The sequence below is a fragment of the Elephas maximus genome, chromosome 5, assembly GCF_024166365.1.
Source record: "Elephas maximus indicus isolate mEleMax1 chromosome 5, mEleMax1 primary haplotype, whole genome shotgun sequence".
NCBI classification, from domain to species: Eukaryota; Metazoa; Chordata; class Mammalia; order Proboscidea; family Elephantidae; genus Elephas; species Elephas maximus.
The window spans coordinates 108,378,299-108,395,531 of record NC_064823.1 but is presented as its reverse complement, the minus strand read 5'-3'; the positions used below and the strand labels follow the sequence as shown (position 1 = coordinate 108,395,531).

General features: G+C 38.3%; 1 protein-coding gene across 1 annotated transcript in view; it reads right to left on the bottom strand.

Moving 5' to 3' along the window:
• SCFD2 (sec1 family domain containing 2) overlaps positions 1 to 17,233 on the bottom strand; it is a 554,994-nt gene that overhangs the window by 506,152 nt on the left and 31,609 nt on the right. The window lies entirely within an intron of this gene.

Sequence of the window (17,233 nt, the reverse complement as noted above, 5' to 3'; positions counted from 1 at the left end):
CCACTACACCACCAGGGTTTCCTATCTGAACACAGCATGTGTAAATCATAAAATAAGAGAAATTCAAATCTTAACAAGGTTCCTTCAAAATCATCTATTCTATTCTTTTACAGAGGAGACATCTACGATCTTCAAAGGTTAAGTACCTTGTTCAAGGTCATAAAGTTTTAGTGGGAAAAAAACACTATATCACAGTAAAGACTAGAAAACAAAAACTGCACAAAAGCTGCTCAAGGGCACTAAAAGAATCACATAGACAAAAACAGCCTCTTGTGGCTCAGCAACTTACCACAGATTGTTTCAGCGAGTTTTTGTATCTACTGTCACATTTGTGAAAGAATATTCCTACAACTATCAAATGTATTCTTGCAAAAATAAGATTAATTCAGAAATATTAAATTTGAATATAATATTCAGGTAGGTCAGGGAGAAACAGGGTAGAGTGGAAAAACGCAGGCCTGGAGATCTGCCTCCTGATGCAGCTGGCACTTAAGGTAAGTCATTTATCTCTACCCTTCAATTCTCATCTATACTACATACCCCATACACTATAGGAAAGTGATTTTCATTAATTCATTCGAGTAAAATACTATACAAATGTAAGCTGTAAGTTTTATTATTCTAACTGGGGGGAAAGCTATCATTTAAAAAGCATGAATAAATTTATTGTCTCATAGCTTTTAATTAACATGATGAAAAAATTTAATTAACATGATGAGCTTGTTGTAAATGATATACTTTTATTTGCTATTCAAAAATTAAAAATGTCCTAAAAATATATTCTTCTGTAGCTTGCTGGAGCTAATGGAACTTCTATCTATGTGATTGGTTCCAGATTACAAACATATTAGAATGTCTCTAACCATGCAGAAATCATAGTGTTAAGAAAACTAAATAAAACCCAGGACAAAATAGTTTTAATTCCAGGATAAATAACTGGAACCAAGAATCGTAACGCTGAGAATAAAAGAACAATCTCGAACTGATTAAAGTTTCATCTCTTTCCAAAGAATACTCTAGTTGATCAATTCTCCTTTACAATCTTTATTCAGCACTGCAATAGGCTCTGTGAAACCTCTTTAAAAACAGACTGGAACATAATAACATATAAACTTCTTAACCATCACTTAAATACTTGGGAGAAAATAACTGAACTTCATCTCAGTACAGATTAACATTCTTTATTCCTACTCCCTACCAGTTCATCAATGGTAACAATATAATCAGCATAAACTTATTAATAATTTCCTTCTGGCAAACAGTAAAGCACAGGAAAGACTGCATTTCACATGAATTTCTAATGAATAAACAGATTAACTCAATATGAAGATGTTAAAATTACTAACACAATTAGATTACTTAAAAACCAAACACTCATCTCTCCATGCACATTTTTCTGACTCTAAAGAATATAATTTGAGTCTCCGTAGGTTACTTCTGTGACCCATTCCAAAGGCCAGCATTTGCTCCACTGGGCAACTCTATTCTAGCCTGTATTAACATCTGTGTGCTTTGGCTTAAAATCAAGGCTGGGAAAGTTAGAGATTAATTCATGTGTCAAGAAAGTCTAAGATAAAGAGTTAGTGACAGTTTTATAGAGGCTCTTAGAAGCAAATCCCTTTGTCTGCTTTTCCCCTACTATAATTCCACACCACGAAGTGTCATTTCAAGGTCCAACTCATTGCTGCTGAGTCAATTTTGACTCATAGCGACCCTGTAGAACAGAGTAGAACTGCCCCATAGGGTTTCCAAGGAGCAGCTGGTAGATTCAAACTGCCGACCTTTTGGTTAGCAGCCAAGCTCTTATCTACTGTGCCACCAGGGCTCCATTTCAAGATCAGTAATAACCTATTAGTCTATATTATACAGTGATTCCAGAATCTATCACTGCATACAGCATGATTGAGAACATCGTATCCATGCACATAAATGTGTGAAGCTTCAAAGTCACTAAATTGGGAAAATTTGATTTTTTAAAAGTATTAAAGTCTTGGTTTTATTCTCATTTGTTTTGGTTTTGGTTCAGGTAAAATATGAATTTATGCTGTTCCTATTATTTACCATCTTAGCTCCCATACATTTTGTTAAAGTGTTATGTATCAAGTGTGGTAGGGTAAAGGAAAACAAAGGGAGTTAAGATGTCTATATTTCACTCAAACTGGTAAAACGAAACCACCGGTAGATTGTGCTAAATTATGTATATGTAATATAATACCTAGTACAGACTCCAAAATAAACTATACAAAGAGAAACTATTGAATAGCAAAAAGATGGAAACAACCCAAATGTCCATCAACAGAAGAATGGATACACAAATTATGGTACATTAACACAATGGACTATGATACAACAATAATGAACAATGATGAACTAGCAAAACATCTCACAACATGGATAAATATGGAGGGCATTATGATGAGTGAAATAAGTCAATCAAAAAGGACAAATAACGTATGAGGCCACCATTATAAAAACTCAAGAAAAGGTTTACACACACACACACACACACAAATCCTTAATGGTTCCTAGGCAGAGGAGGGAGCCCTGTTGGCAGTGTGGTTGAGCATTTGGCTGCTATACAAAAGGTTGGCAGTTTGAATCCACCAGCTGCTCCTTAGAAATTCTGTGGCATGGTTCTACCCTGTCCTAAGGGAAATCACTAATTAGATAGTAGACAAGTGTTCACTTTGGTGAAGGGAAAAACAACACACAATACAGGGAAAGTCAGCACAACTTGACCAAGGCAAAGCCATAGAAGCTAACTAGACACATCCAAACACCTTGAGAAACTGAGTTGCTGGGACTGAGGGCTGGGGACCATGGTCTTGGAGGACACCTAGATCAATTGACACAACATAGTTCATAAAGAAAATGGTCTGCATCCTACTTTGGTGAGTAGCGTCTGGGGTCCTGGGAGCTTGCGAGTGGCCATCTAAGGTAAGTCTATTAGCCCCATTCTATCTAGAGCAAAGAAGAAGAAAACCAAAAACACAAGGAAAATATTAGTCCGAAGCACTAATCCACCACATGAACCACAGCCTCCACAAGCCTGAGCCCAAAGGAATGAGATGGTGCCTGGTTACCACCAACAACCATTCTGACAGGGAGTACAATAAAGGGTCCCAGACAGAGTAGGAGAAAAATGTAGAGCAAAATTCAAATTCATAAAAACATACCAGAGTTAACTGGCCTGTCAGAGACTGGAGGAACCCCTGAGATTATGGCCTTCAAACATGCTATTAACTCAGAACCGAAGCCACTCCCGAAGTCCACCTTTCATCAAAAGATTACCAAAGCCTGTTACCATCAAGTTGATTTCAACTCATAGCGGCCCGATAAGACAGAGTAAAACTGCCCCACAGGGTTTCCAAGGAGTGGCTGGTGGATTTGAACTGATGACCCTTTGGTTAGCAGCCGAACTCTTAACCACTACACCACCAGGACTCAGCCAAAGATTAGATGGGCCTATAAAAGAAACAACACACATGAGGGATATGCTTCTTAGTTCAATCAAATATATGAGACCAAGTGGGCAACATCTGTCCAAGGATGAGAAGACAGGAAGGTACAGGAAAGATGGACAAATGGACGCAGGAAACCTGGGATGGAAAGGGGGAGAGTGCTGACACATCGCAGGGATTACAACCAATGTCAGAAAATAATCTGTATATAAATTTTTGAATGAGAAACTAATTCACACTGTAAATGTTCACTTAAAGGTCACGTACAAAAAAAACATACAACTCAACAACAAAAAATAAAACAATTTTTTTTTAATTAAAAAAAAAAAAAAACTCTTGGTAAATCAAAATGGGATTCTCAAAATTGTTTAAGTAACCCACAGGAAGACTGGAAAAAGGAAACAGGAAAATGAAATTCACAGACACAAACAGAAAACAAAAAAATCAATGGCAGACTTAAGGTCTAAGACATCAATACTTCCATTAGATGTAAATGGTCTAAATACACCAATTAAAAGACAGAGATTCGCAGAATAGATTAAAAAACATGACCAAAGCTTATGTTTTCTATAAGAAACTCACTTCAAATATAATGATGTAGGCAGGTTGAAAGGTGTCCTGGTTGTGCAACGGTTAAGAGCTCAGTTGCTAACCAAAAGGCTGGCAGTTCAAATCGAATCAACAATGGCTCTGCAGGAGAAATACCTGGTGATTTGCTCTCATAAAGATTACAGCCTAGAAAATTCTATGGAGCAATTCTACTCTGTCACATAGGGTGGCTACGAGTCAAAATGGACTCAACAGCACCGAACAACAACAACGACAGGCAAGTTGAAAGTAAAAAGACAGAAAAAGATATATCATGCAAGCATTAATCAAAAGAATGCAGGAGAGGCTATGAGATAAGTAGACTTCAGAGCAAAGAAAATTACCAGAGACACAGCAGGACACTACATAATAATAAAAGAGTCAATCTCCCAATAAAGCACAGAAATCATAAAGTGTATGCACCAAACACCAGAGTTTAAAAATATGTGAAGCAAAAAGTGATAGAACAGAAAAGAAAAATAAACAAATACACAATTATAGTTGGAGATTTCAACACCCGTCTCACAAGAATTGATAGAACAACTAGACAGAAAATTAGCAGGAATATAGAACTCAATAACACTATCAAATGAAAGGATCTAATCAACATTTATAGAACACCTCACTCAACAACAGGAAAGTACACATTCATTCCAAGTGCCTGTGGAACATATATCATTATAGGCCATATCCTGAGCCATAAAACAAACGTGAACAAATTTAAAAGAATTAAAGTCATACAGAGTATGTTTTCTACCACAATGGAATCAAATCAAAATCAACAACAGAAAGATAACAGGAAAATATCCAAACACCTGAAAACTAGACAACACACTTTTAAATAATTCTTGGCTGAGAGGAAATTTTATGACACTAAATGTATACATTAGAAAAGAAGAAAATTCTCAAATCAGTAACCTAAGCAATCACCTCAAGAACCTAGAAAAAGAACAATATAAACCAGTACTCCTCCTCCCGACTCCAGGTCTTCGGTCACTCCTGACTCCCTTACCTTCCTTTACATTCTCATGGCACTTATTCCCACCTGACACTATACCATATGTTCACTTATTTACCTATTTGTTATCTGTCTCTCCCATTAGAAAGTAAGTTCCATGAAGGCAGAGATCTTGCCTTCATCATTAAGTACCTGGCACACAGTAGGCAATTAATAAATATTTGCTGAATAAAGTGTAGCTTACAGATTGACTTCCTAGCTTTCAGAACTCCCTGCCTTTGAATCACTCTCATAGCTGAAACCATCTCTCTTGGCTCTTAATTCTTTACTTTGTTCTCCTTCCAGCTTTGTTTAGAAGGGCATCTACCTTTAGCCTGTTAATTCCGGTTACCCCAACACCAGCCATTATCCCAGTGTGACACTGGTATTATCAGACAGAGAAGAAGAAAAGAAAGGGAAAAAAAGAAGAAAGGGAAAGGGCCCTCAGGCAAGAATACCAGCAAGTTTTAGGAGAGAGAAACTGTAGCCAGAGCTGTGGGACAATCCCCACGCACTGTGGAATACACTCAGATCTATATATGAAGCACCCCAATAAAGGTCATGATTAGTTAATACACCAGGAGTTTGATTTTTGGACTTGTTATTGACTTTCAATTGGCAGTTAACATCAACCTAATTAGCAACTGCAATCACTCATCATTCAAACGTAAGGAGTCTCTCCTATGTCCCGCTTTTCCATTTTAGCTAACTTCAGAGAGTTCTTAGCTTTGTTTAAAGGAACCATACTTTCCGTTTAAATTACGGATTCCAAAGCCACAATGACCCGAAGTTCAGTCTTCTCACAACAGAGAGACCACAAACCATTTTAAATTTTTCAATATGAAAAAGATCCTGGAGTTTGCATACACATTCCTTAACTAACAAGTACCATGACAAAGTTGCAATGTGTCAGCAATTATAGAACTAAAATTTCTAACTTCAAACTGTTTTTCTTTCTATGCCTTAAAAAAAAAAGAATTCTGAAAAAAATGTAACTATTAATGAAATATAACTTAAGATGTCTCTGACATATTTAAATTTTTCTTAGTGGACATTTTCAGAAAGCAGCCCTACTTTATTTCACTTTGCCATGCATAAACTATTCATTCATTCTGTTTTCTAAACCTGTAACTGTGTCCAGATGATTTTTAGGGGAAGAATTTCCAAAAAGGTTAAATAATGTAAGCTGCACGCTGAGAAGTGGTAGGCCTTTCTCCTACTCAGCCTACAGTGTTTACTTGAAAAGGACAAAAAATGTCATTTTTACCGGGAGGTCCAAGTGGGGAACAGGACAGGCTCCCAGCTTATACCAACCTGGAGGTAGGGGCACTGATCTGTGAGGACATGCCCTCTCATGCCTGCAGGCACTCTGCCTTAATCTCATTACTTAAACAAAAAATGAAACCCACTGCCTTCCAGTCCATTCCAACTCATAGTGACCGTAAAGAACAGAGTAGGACTGCCCTATAGGGTTTTCAAGGTTGTAATCCTTACAGATTGGAGGAAGACCCATCAACAACCTGCATTATATAGATGACACAACCTTGCCTGCTGAAAGGACTTGAAGCACTTACTGATGAAGATCAAAGAGCACAGCCTTCCGTATGGATTACATCTCAACATAAAGAAAGCAACATCATGATAAATGGAGAAAAGATTGAAGTTGTCAAGGATTTTATTTTACTTGGATCTACAATCATCACCCATGGAAGCAGTAGTCAAGAAATCAAACAACACATTGCCTTGGGCAAATCTGCTACAAAAAACCTCCTGAAAGTGTTAATGCAAAGATGTCACCTTGAAGACTAAGTTGCAACAGACCCAAGCCTTGGTGTTTTCAATCCCCTCATATGCATGCAAAAGCTGGGCAATGAGTAAGAAAGACTGAAGAAGAATTGAGAAACCCTGGTGGCATAGTGGTTAAGAGCTACGGCTGCTAGCCTCTATGGGGCAGTTCTACTCTGTCCTATAGGGTCACTATAAGTCGGATTCGGCTCGACAGCAACAGGTTTGGTTTTGGTTTAGTCAGATAATTTAATAGTGTGAAAGTTAATAAAAAAGTAGCTCATTATTGTTTAGGCTGAAACCATGGTAGCTACATTTCTGTTATCTATAAAAAAATAAGACCTACTTACTCCATTGCTCTACAGTCTAGGGGGAAAAAAAACATTCCTACCTCCAAAATAAAAACTAACAAAAACACGGGAGCTCAAACACTGTTTTTATAACCAGAGTACCTGTAATTTCTGAATTCATTTGTTTACTTATACATGCATTCAGCTAAGCATGTGTCTGAGAGTCAATGTGGTATAATAAAAAAAACGTGTCTTGGAATTGATTTATATATATATGGACGGCACTGGGTGCTGGGTTATATAGACCTGATCTAACCACATGGGGAAAGTTTGGCTTAAAGCAAGTTACTTAAGTCTCTTTCAACTTCTATAAAAATCAAAAAGGAATACTATCCACCTTCTAGAGCTGCTTTTAGAGCTAAGTGAAATAATGTATTTGAAAACACCTAGCACAATGCTTGACGCAATGCTTGACAAAATGCAGGCACTTAATGTTACCTTTCTTTCTTCTCACTGACCTGGACAATGAGGAGCAGTCAGGAAAAAAGTACATATTAGAAAAGTCCTATTTTCAGGAGCTTAATGGAAGAAATAAGATATGCACATATTAAAAACAATCAACAATGCTAGACACTGACTTACGTCATCATTTTTACACCTGACTTTAAATCTGATGTTAAGTTTTATTTGATCATTTATTCATTCCTCTAATTCCCTAGCACCTCTTAGTTTTTTTTTTTTTTTTTCTTAGTAGTGCCAGGCACAGTTGCTACCATCAAGGAGTTTACCACCCAGTAGAGGAGACTAACATGTAATAGTAAGTTCAGTACAGCATTTCTGGTAATTTTATGAAAGTTAATAAAGGAAAGAACAGCTCATTAGAGAAGGAGGACAATGTGGGAAAGAGGAACTTTGTAGAGGTTCCATGGTAAGGGGCAGCAACTTCCCTTCCGTGCAGTACAGAACCTTTGTCTTCTTTCACTTCGCAGACTTACATTAGACTTATATCCTTAAGCTGGCTTAGGATGAAGTAATGTTCTCTTGTTTTATTTTTAAGTAATGTTTTCATTTAAATCTAATTTCTATTGGAATCCCTAGGGGGTATATTAACACACTTGGCTGCCAACCAAAAGGTTGGAAGTGTGAATCCACCCAGAGACACCTCAGAAGAAAGACCTGGCAAACCATTTCTGAAAAATCAGCCACTGAAAACCGAATGGAGCACAGTTCTACTCTGATACACATGGGGTCACCATGAGTCAGAATAGACTCAACAGCAACTGGTTTAATTTCTATTTATTTTTAATGGGAGATATGTTCACATAACTGAAAACTCAAAATACACAAACTAATATATGTAGTAAAAGTTTCTCTCTCTGGTATCTTAATTTATCTCATCAACTTCTCAGTGTGCCCCCAGCCACCCAGCTCCCCACTTCAGAGGCAGCCAATGTCACCAGTTCTTTATATACTTTCCAGATTCAATGCATTACAAGCAAATATATTTTCCCTCCTTTAATAAATAAATGTGCTGCACCTTGCTTTTCATAGTTGGGAGTATGCCTCTGAGCTCATTCCTTATCTGTACATAAACAAAGTCTTCATTCTTTTTTAATAGTTGCATAGTATTTCATTGTATGAGTGCATCACAGGTTACTGAACTGACAGACAGTGAAGTTATACCAGTCTTGCTATTACAAATGCCATTGTAAATAATGAATGCCACATGTAATTCTGTTGTTGTTGTTAGGTGCCATAGCGACTCACAGCGACCCTGTGTACAACAGAACAAAACACTGCCTGGTCCTGCATCATTCTCACAATCATTACATTTAAGCTCATTGTTGCAGCCAATGTCAATCCATCTCCTTGAATGTCTTTCTCTTTTTCTCTGACCCTCTACTAAGCATAATGTCCTTCTCCAGAGGCTGGTCCCTCCTGATAACAAGTCTAAATTACTTGAGATGAAGTTTTGCCATTCTTGCTTCAAAGGAGCATTCTGGGTGTACTTTTTCCAAGACAGATTTGTTCATTCATCTGGCAGTCCATGGTATATTCAATATTCTTTGACAATACTATAATTTAAAGGCATCATTTCTTCTTCAGTCTTCCTTATTCATTGTCCAGCTTTTGCATGCATATGAGGCGACTGAAAATATCTTGGTTTGGGTCAGGTGCACCTTAGTCCTCAAGGTTATATCTCTGTTTTGTTTTGTTTTGTTTTGTTTTGTTTTGTTAATACTTTAGAGAGGTCTTTTGCAGCAGATTTGCCCAATGCAACATGTCATTTGATTTCCTGGCCCCTGCTCCGTGGGCATTGATTGTGGATTCAAGTAAAATGAAATCCTTGACAACTTCAATCTTTTCTCCGTTTATCATGATGTTGCTTACTGGTGCGGTTGTGAGGATTTTTGTTTTATGTTGAGGTACAATCCATACTGAAGGCTGCAGTAATTGATCTTCATCAGTAAGTGCTTCAAGTCCTCTTTTCTAAATACATCTATGAGATGAAATTCTAAAAGTAGAATCACTGGGCCAACGTTGCTATATTTGCTAATCCAATAAGAGTGTTTTAAATATTCTATAATTAGAGACTAGAGTTTCCCAAACTACCTTCTCCTATGCCCTAGTTTGGATTTACACTTTCTACCTTAGTTCAGCAACCTCACTCCACTCATGGATCCTGCCCTGGCATATCCATCACCATCTATTTACTCAACAAATAATTCTTGAGTGCCAGGCGCTGTTCTAGGCTCTGGAGACACAGCAGTGAATAAAAGAGACAAATATCCCTACTCTCAGTGGGGGAGACGAACAAAAATACAACATAAGTAAGTGTACTAGAAAGTGGTAAGTGTTAAGGAAAAGAAAAATGAAATAGGGAAGGGGAATATGAAGTGCTAGGATAGATAGGAAAGGCCTCATTAAGAAGGAAGAAAGACCTGAAGAAAGAAAGGAAGCATGGGATAGGCATATATCTGCTGGGAGAATGATCTAGGTGCTGGTGGTGGGTCGGGGGGACAACAGGAGGAAAAGTCCTGAGGCAGGAACATGCCTGGCCTGTTGGAGAAAGAGCAAGGAAACTAGTGTGCCTGGAAAGAGGTGAGTAAGCAAGAAAGAATAAGAGATGGGATCAGAGAGAAAATAGAGAGTCAAATGGTATAAGGTCTTCTGCTTTCACTGTGTCACATGGACATCACCAGAAGAAGAAGTGGGCACTGGGAGTGGCAAAACAACAGCACCACAGATGCTGGTTTAGGCCACAGCCAGGGCACCGAGCACAGATGCAGTGAATCGGATAGAACATCAGGTTAAGGTTGCTCAAGGAAATGAAAGAGTACTAGGTTAGGGAGAGTGGAGCTGGGACAGGGAATAGAAATCCTCTTCCACAGGAGGAAAACATAAGAGAAAAGATTTTGCCTCCTTCTTTTCTAAAATATTCCACGTAATCTAAGGACCAAGGGACAAGGGCAGTACCAAACCAAAACCAAACCCAGTGCCGTCGAGTCGATTCTGACTCAGAACGACCCTATAAGACAGAGTGGAACTGCCCCATAGAGTTTCCAAGGAGCACCTGGTGGATTTGAACTGCTGACCCTTTGGTTAGCAGCTATAGCATTTAACCCCTACGCCACCAGGGTTTCCAGGGACAGTACAGGCCTGTTATAATGCATTTTAGTTCTCCATTTCTCATTTGCATTGGCAGTAACTTCGTTTGCTATAACTACAAGCAGCCTTTTATAAAAATTATATTAGCAACAAAATTTTATTATAAATGCTTATATCATAGAGACTTGCTCTTTAAAGATTATTCCATTGGCAGGTTATTTGTTGCCAAGCACCAATCTGTTTTGCATCTCCATATAAACTTTTTTTAATCCTCACACTCATTTCATTGAGAGGTTTCTGAGTGGTGCTGGTGGTGAAGGTAGTGGTAGTTGTTTTTGTTATTTTGATGAAAGTAAAGAATTTGCTGGGAAAGCTGTGATTTATTTCCTCTTTCACAGACGAATTAATCAGCATGATTTCCTCAGGCATCAAAGCAATTATAAAGAAACTACCATTTTTCTTCCAATTAATGCTTTTAACCTTTATTTGCTTATAATTTTCTCACCTTCTATCTCCTTATCTTCAACAACCTGACTTCCAGTCCCACTATTTCACCAACCTGCTCTCACTAAAGCTTCTTTTTTTATTTAGACTCTTCTAGAACTCATCACCACCTTGGACATTTACGACTACATTCTCATCCTTGGATGACACTCAAAGCTCATATTCCATGATAACACTCATAGTCTAACGAGAGGAAAAGGACACTCACTGAGAACAAAGACCAAGAAGGGAAAATACATATAAATGAACTTAGCTCATAATTGCCCAGAGGCAGGGCTGAGTCATAGCAGGAACTCAGTCAGGATTTTTATTTTAAACCCAAGAAGAACCTTAGAAGTCATTTAGGCCAATGCCCTCATTTTATAGATGAAATAGGAGGTAAAGAAAATGTATCAGTTAGGATGCCTTTGATTGCAAGTAATAGAAAACAGCAGCTCAATTTGGTTTAAATGACAAGAAATATATTTCACCACATAATATAAGGTCCAGACACGGTGTATTAGGGCTTCTACAGACACTCTTCTCTGCGGTTACCATGGCCACGCCACCTTCTATACGTTAGCTTCAATTTCAGAGTGTAAGCAACAAGGTTCTAGTAATTTCAGGACTTATATCAGAGTTCTGGAGTTGGGGGACGTGGGCTGCCGGGAGGGGGGAGGTATGTCTCTTACTTGAGTCTCTTTTCAGAAAGAAACAAAGAAACCTGACTAAGAAGCCGGAAGAAGACTTTATTTCTTGTCACCTACCCATTTCTAAAGCAATCATTGAAGAGAAATGTGATTCCAAGGTTGGCTTGGGTTAAGCCTTGGACTAATCACTTGGAGTAGAGTGAAAGCTGGAGAGCCAAGGTTAAATACACTGGCCATAATAAAAATAGTACTTGTAGATCTAAGAGATAACTTGATTCCTAGGTTTGTCCTATTATACGTCTCAGAATGCCTTTGCTTTCCCTGCTTATTGATGATGGATGCAGCTCCTCCCTCTTTTTATTGTGGATTTGGTCGTTGATTTATGACTTAGGAGATTCCACTCGTTACTGAGTAGAACTGCCCCACAAAGTTTTCTTGGCTGTAATCTTTATGGAAGCAGATCACCAAGCCTGTTTTTTCTCCTGAGCCACTGGGTGGATTCGGCCCACCAACCTTTTGCTCACCAGCCGAGAGCAAACCATTTGAGCTACCAGGGACCTTCTTTTCTCTCCTTTTGCAAATTTCTCTGACAAGCTTATTCATACTTGTTTTTGTAATTAGGCTTCTGTGGAGGTACCAGAGTAATAGTAAACACTGACTTTAGAGCTAGACTGCCTGGATTTCAAATATACCTTCCACCACTTCTAACTGTGTGTATCACCTTAGTCATGCAATTTAATCTCTTTCCTTGTCGGCAAAAAGGGGATGTAATAGAAGCCACCTCATAAAGTTGTTGTGAGAATTAAATAAGCTACTATATATGAAGTGCTCAGAACAGGGTCAGTTACACAATAAGCCCTCTATAACTATGTGCTATTATTATTAAGGTGCATCTGCTATTTTTGCCTGCCCAGCATTCCCTCCCCCTTCTTTTGGTAAGTGCTCCAGTTTGCCTTTGAATAACTACCCCTCCACCATGCCACACAGTCTTGGCAAAATTCTCAGTCAATATAGCCTGCACTCAACCCTCATTGGGCAAAGGGTAGGCAAATGGCCCAAATTAAGTCAATCTTATGCTTTTTCCGTGGAATTTGAATCCTAAGCAGAGTGACTCAAATACTGAAAACAGAATTCGGTCTTTCTGATGCTCAGGCCTAGAAGAAGCTATTCCAGAGCATCTGTCTTCTAGATCTCGGGAATAGACTTATTTCTTGTCCTTTACAAAATCTGATTAAACAAGCCTTCCTTGGATTCTGTTATTCATCCAGTACCTATCTAAAAAATTTCTTTTTTGCCAAAATTAATTTTGGTTGTTTGCGTAACCATATGTTGAACAAATAGGACTTCTGAAATTAAATCATAAAGAAACTTGAGTTTTGATCGTCGTTGTCTATTTAAATCCATTAATGAGCCTGGCTCTTCTCCAGCCTCTGCATAGATAGCATAGCAGTTAAAACAGTAGCTCTGAACTCAAACACTACCAGCTCAAAGTCTATCTCTACCTCCTCCTAACAGTGTTCCTGAATGTCTCTTTGCCTCAGTTTCCTTAACTGTAAAATGGGGGACCCCATTTTAGAACAAGTCAATGAGAGCCAAAGTACAATCTTGAGTATATCCCACCTGAATTTAGAAACCGTCTCAAGAATAGATTTGACACGTTGAACACTGATGACCGAATACAAGACGAGTTGTGGAATGACATCAAGGACATCATCCATGAAGACAGCAAGAGGTAATTAAAAAGACAGGAAAGAAAGAAAAGACCAAAATGGATGTCAGAAGACACTCTGAAACTTGCTCTTGAAGATACAGTAGCTAAAGCAAAAGGAAGAAATGATGAAGTAAAAGAACTGAACAGATTTCAAAGGGCGGCTCGAGAAGACAAAGTATTACAATAATATGTGCAAAGAGCTGGAAACAGAAAATCAAAATGGAAGAACACACTTGGCATTTCTCCAGCTGAAAGAACTGAAGGAAAAATTCAAGCCTCAAGTTACAATAGTGAAGGATTTCTTGGGGACAATACTAAATGATGCAGGAAGCATCAAAAGAAGATAGAAGGAATACACAGAGTCATTATAACAAAAAGAATTGGTCAATGTTCAACCATTTCAAGAGGTGGCATATGATCAGGAACCAAGGGTACTGGAGGAAGAAGTCCAAGCTGCACTGAAGGCACTGGCAAAAAACAAGGCTCCAGGAATTGAAGAAATATCAATTAAGATGTTTCAACAAACAGATGCAGCGCTGGAAGCACTCACTCATCTATGCCAAGAAATCTGGAGGACAGCTACCTGGCCAACTGACTGGAAGAGATCATATTTCTGCCTATTCCTAAGAAAGGTGATCCAAACAAATGTGGAAATTATCGAACAATATCATTAATATCACACCCAAGTAAAATTTTGCTGAAGATTATTCAAAAGCAGCTGCAGCAGTATATCAACGGGGAACTGTCAGAAATTCAGGCTGGATTCAAAAGAGGACATGGAACCAGGGATATCACTGCTGATATCAGATGGCTCCTGGCTGAAAGCAGAGAATACCAGAAAGATGTTTACCTCTATTTTATTGCCTATGCAAAGACATTCTACTGTGTGGATCATAACAAACTATGGATAACATTTCGAAGAGTAGGAATCGCAGAGCACTTGCTTGTGCTCATGAAGAACCTGTACATAGATCAAGAGGCAGTTGTTCAAACAGAACAAGGGGATGTTGCATGGTTTAAAGTTGGAAATGTGTGTGTCAGGGCTGTATCCTTTCACCGTTTATCTATTCAATCTGTATGCTGAGCAAATAATCCAAGAAGCTGGACTATATGAAGAAGAACGGGGTATCAGGATTGGAAGAAGACTCATTAACAATCTGTGTTATGCAGATGACACAACCTTGCTTGCTGAAAGTGAAGAGGACTTGAAGCACTTACTAATGAAGATTAAAGAGTACAGCCTTCAGTATGGATTACACCTCAACATAAGGAAAACAAGAATCCTCACAACTGGACCAATAAGCAACATCACAGTAAACGGAGAAAAGATCAACATTGTCAAGGATTTCATTTTACTTGGATCCACAATCAACATGCATGAAAGTAGCAGTCAAGAAATCAAAAGACACGTTGCGTTGGGCAGATCTGCTGCGAAAGGCCTCTTTAAAGTGTTGAAAAGCAAAGATGTCACCTTGAAGATTAAGGTGTGCCTGACCCAATCCATAGTATTTTCAATCTCATCATAGGCATGTGAAAGCTGGACAATGAATAAAGAAGACCAAAGAAGAACTGACACCTTTGAATTGTGGTATTGGCAAAGGATATTGAATATACCATAGACTGCCAAAAGAATGAACAAATCTGTCTTGGAAGAAGTACAACCAGAATACTCTTTAGAAACAAGGATGGCAAGACTACGTCTTACATACTTCAGACATGTTGTCAGGAGGGATCAGTCCCTGGAGAAGGACATCATGCTTGGTAAAGTACAGGGTCAAAGAAAAAGAGGAAGACCCTCAGTGAGATGGACTGACCCAGTGGCTACAACAGGCTCAAGCATAACAAGGATTACGAGCATGGCTCAGGACCAGGCAGTGTTTCATTCTGTAGTACATAGGGTCGCTATGAGTTGGAACCGACTCCACGGCACCTAACAACAACAAAATGGGGGAATAACAATACCTACCTCAATGCATGTTACGGATTAAAAACTGTTTGTGAAAGCCACCCACTTATGGTATTTTTGTTATAGCAATACTAGGCAACTAAGAATTTGGTACCAGAGAGCGGGGTACTGCTCTAACAAATACCTAAAATGTGGAAGTAGTTTTGGAATTACATGATGAGTAGAGGCTGGAAGAATTTTGATGTGCTTCATCGAATCTAGTAAGGCTCTAGACAGTCTTGAAGAGATGGTAGAATTCAGCCTCTTGAACTGTAAGAAAATGAATTTCTGTTCATTAAAGTCACCAATTTGTGGTATTTCTATTACAGCAGCACTAGATAACTAAGACAGTGTATTATTGTGAAAATTAAATGATTTTCCAAATGTAAAATACCTGGAACTAAGCTTGGAACACAGATAAGTCCTGAAAAAATGTTAACAGGGGTGATGGCAGTAGTGGAAGGAGGTAAGTGGTGATCCAGTAAGCTTGTCTCTTTTCCTTGCAATCCATCACTTCGGGCCCCAATCATTCTTGTTTCCATGTCTTTGCTCATACCAGTCCTCTCTCACTTCTAAATCCTTCAAGACCAAACTAATTCAAGTACTACCATTTCCACACTGATCTACAAAGACTACATTAACCTGATTCTTTACTTGCAGGAATTATAATCAGTAGCAGATACATAGTCTTGATTTCATATCATTCCCGTTGTTTTCTAATTGTGCCTGTATGTGAATCATGACTTTCACAATAAGAAAACTATTCCTTGAAGGCATGAATGATAGTTTACATTTATTTTACGCCCTTATATTGCTTAGCCTAGAGTAAAAACCAAAAAAAAAAAACAAACCCAGTGCCATCGAGTCGATTCCAACTCATAGCGACCCTATAGGACAGAGTAGAAGTGCCCGACAGTTTCCAAGGAGCACCTGGCGGATTCAAACTGCCGACCTTTTGGTTGGCAGCTGTAGCACTTAACCACTATGCCACCAGGGTTTCCAGCCTAGAGTAAGGCTCACAGTAAATCTTTAATAATCAACTTTTGAGTGTTCCTCTAAACAGCTAAAAATATTACCAATCACAATTACTTCAGACTTTATATGTTTTCATTGTAGTATAAGCATACAAAAATGACAGGGTCCAGAACTTTTCTTTTCCTGCATCGTCCCAGACTAGTCCACGCACACCGGACCTCCAATACATGTCATTAACTATCCACAAAACCCCTGAAAACTTCAGGAGCTTAAAATTAATTCCCAATATGATAGGAAATTCCAAATGTGTTTGTTAAGATTTGAACTATAATGGGGAAAGGTCTTTAAAAAAAAAAAGAAACACAAAACATGGAGATAAGGGAAACACATACTTAGACATTTTTTCCCCCTCCTAATACATTTTCTTTTCTCCTAAGACCTGTTGATGAAGGTCAAAGCAGAGAAGGTGACTAGTGTATCTTCTTAGAATCATGTTTCTGGAAAAATGATCTTTTATTTTTGAAAGCCTGCATAACTCAAAGCACACCATGTTCTTTCTCTGACTTCTCTAAGCCTGTGAACAAATATACTTAGAAATAAAAATTTCTCCCATCAATGCCCAAGAGCATATCATTTACATATAAAAAGACAGCATTGTTTCATAGCTTTGTGGGCTGCTTTCTTGTCACGTGAGAAAGTCAACTGGGAAAAAGAAATTGAATAAGCCTCTATGCAATTT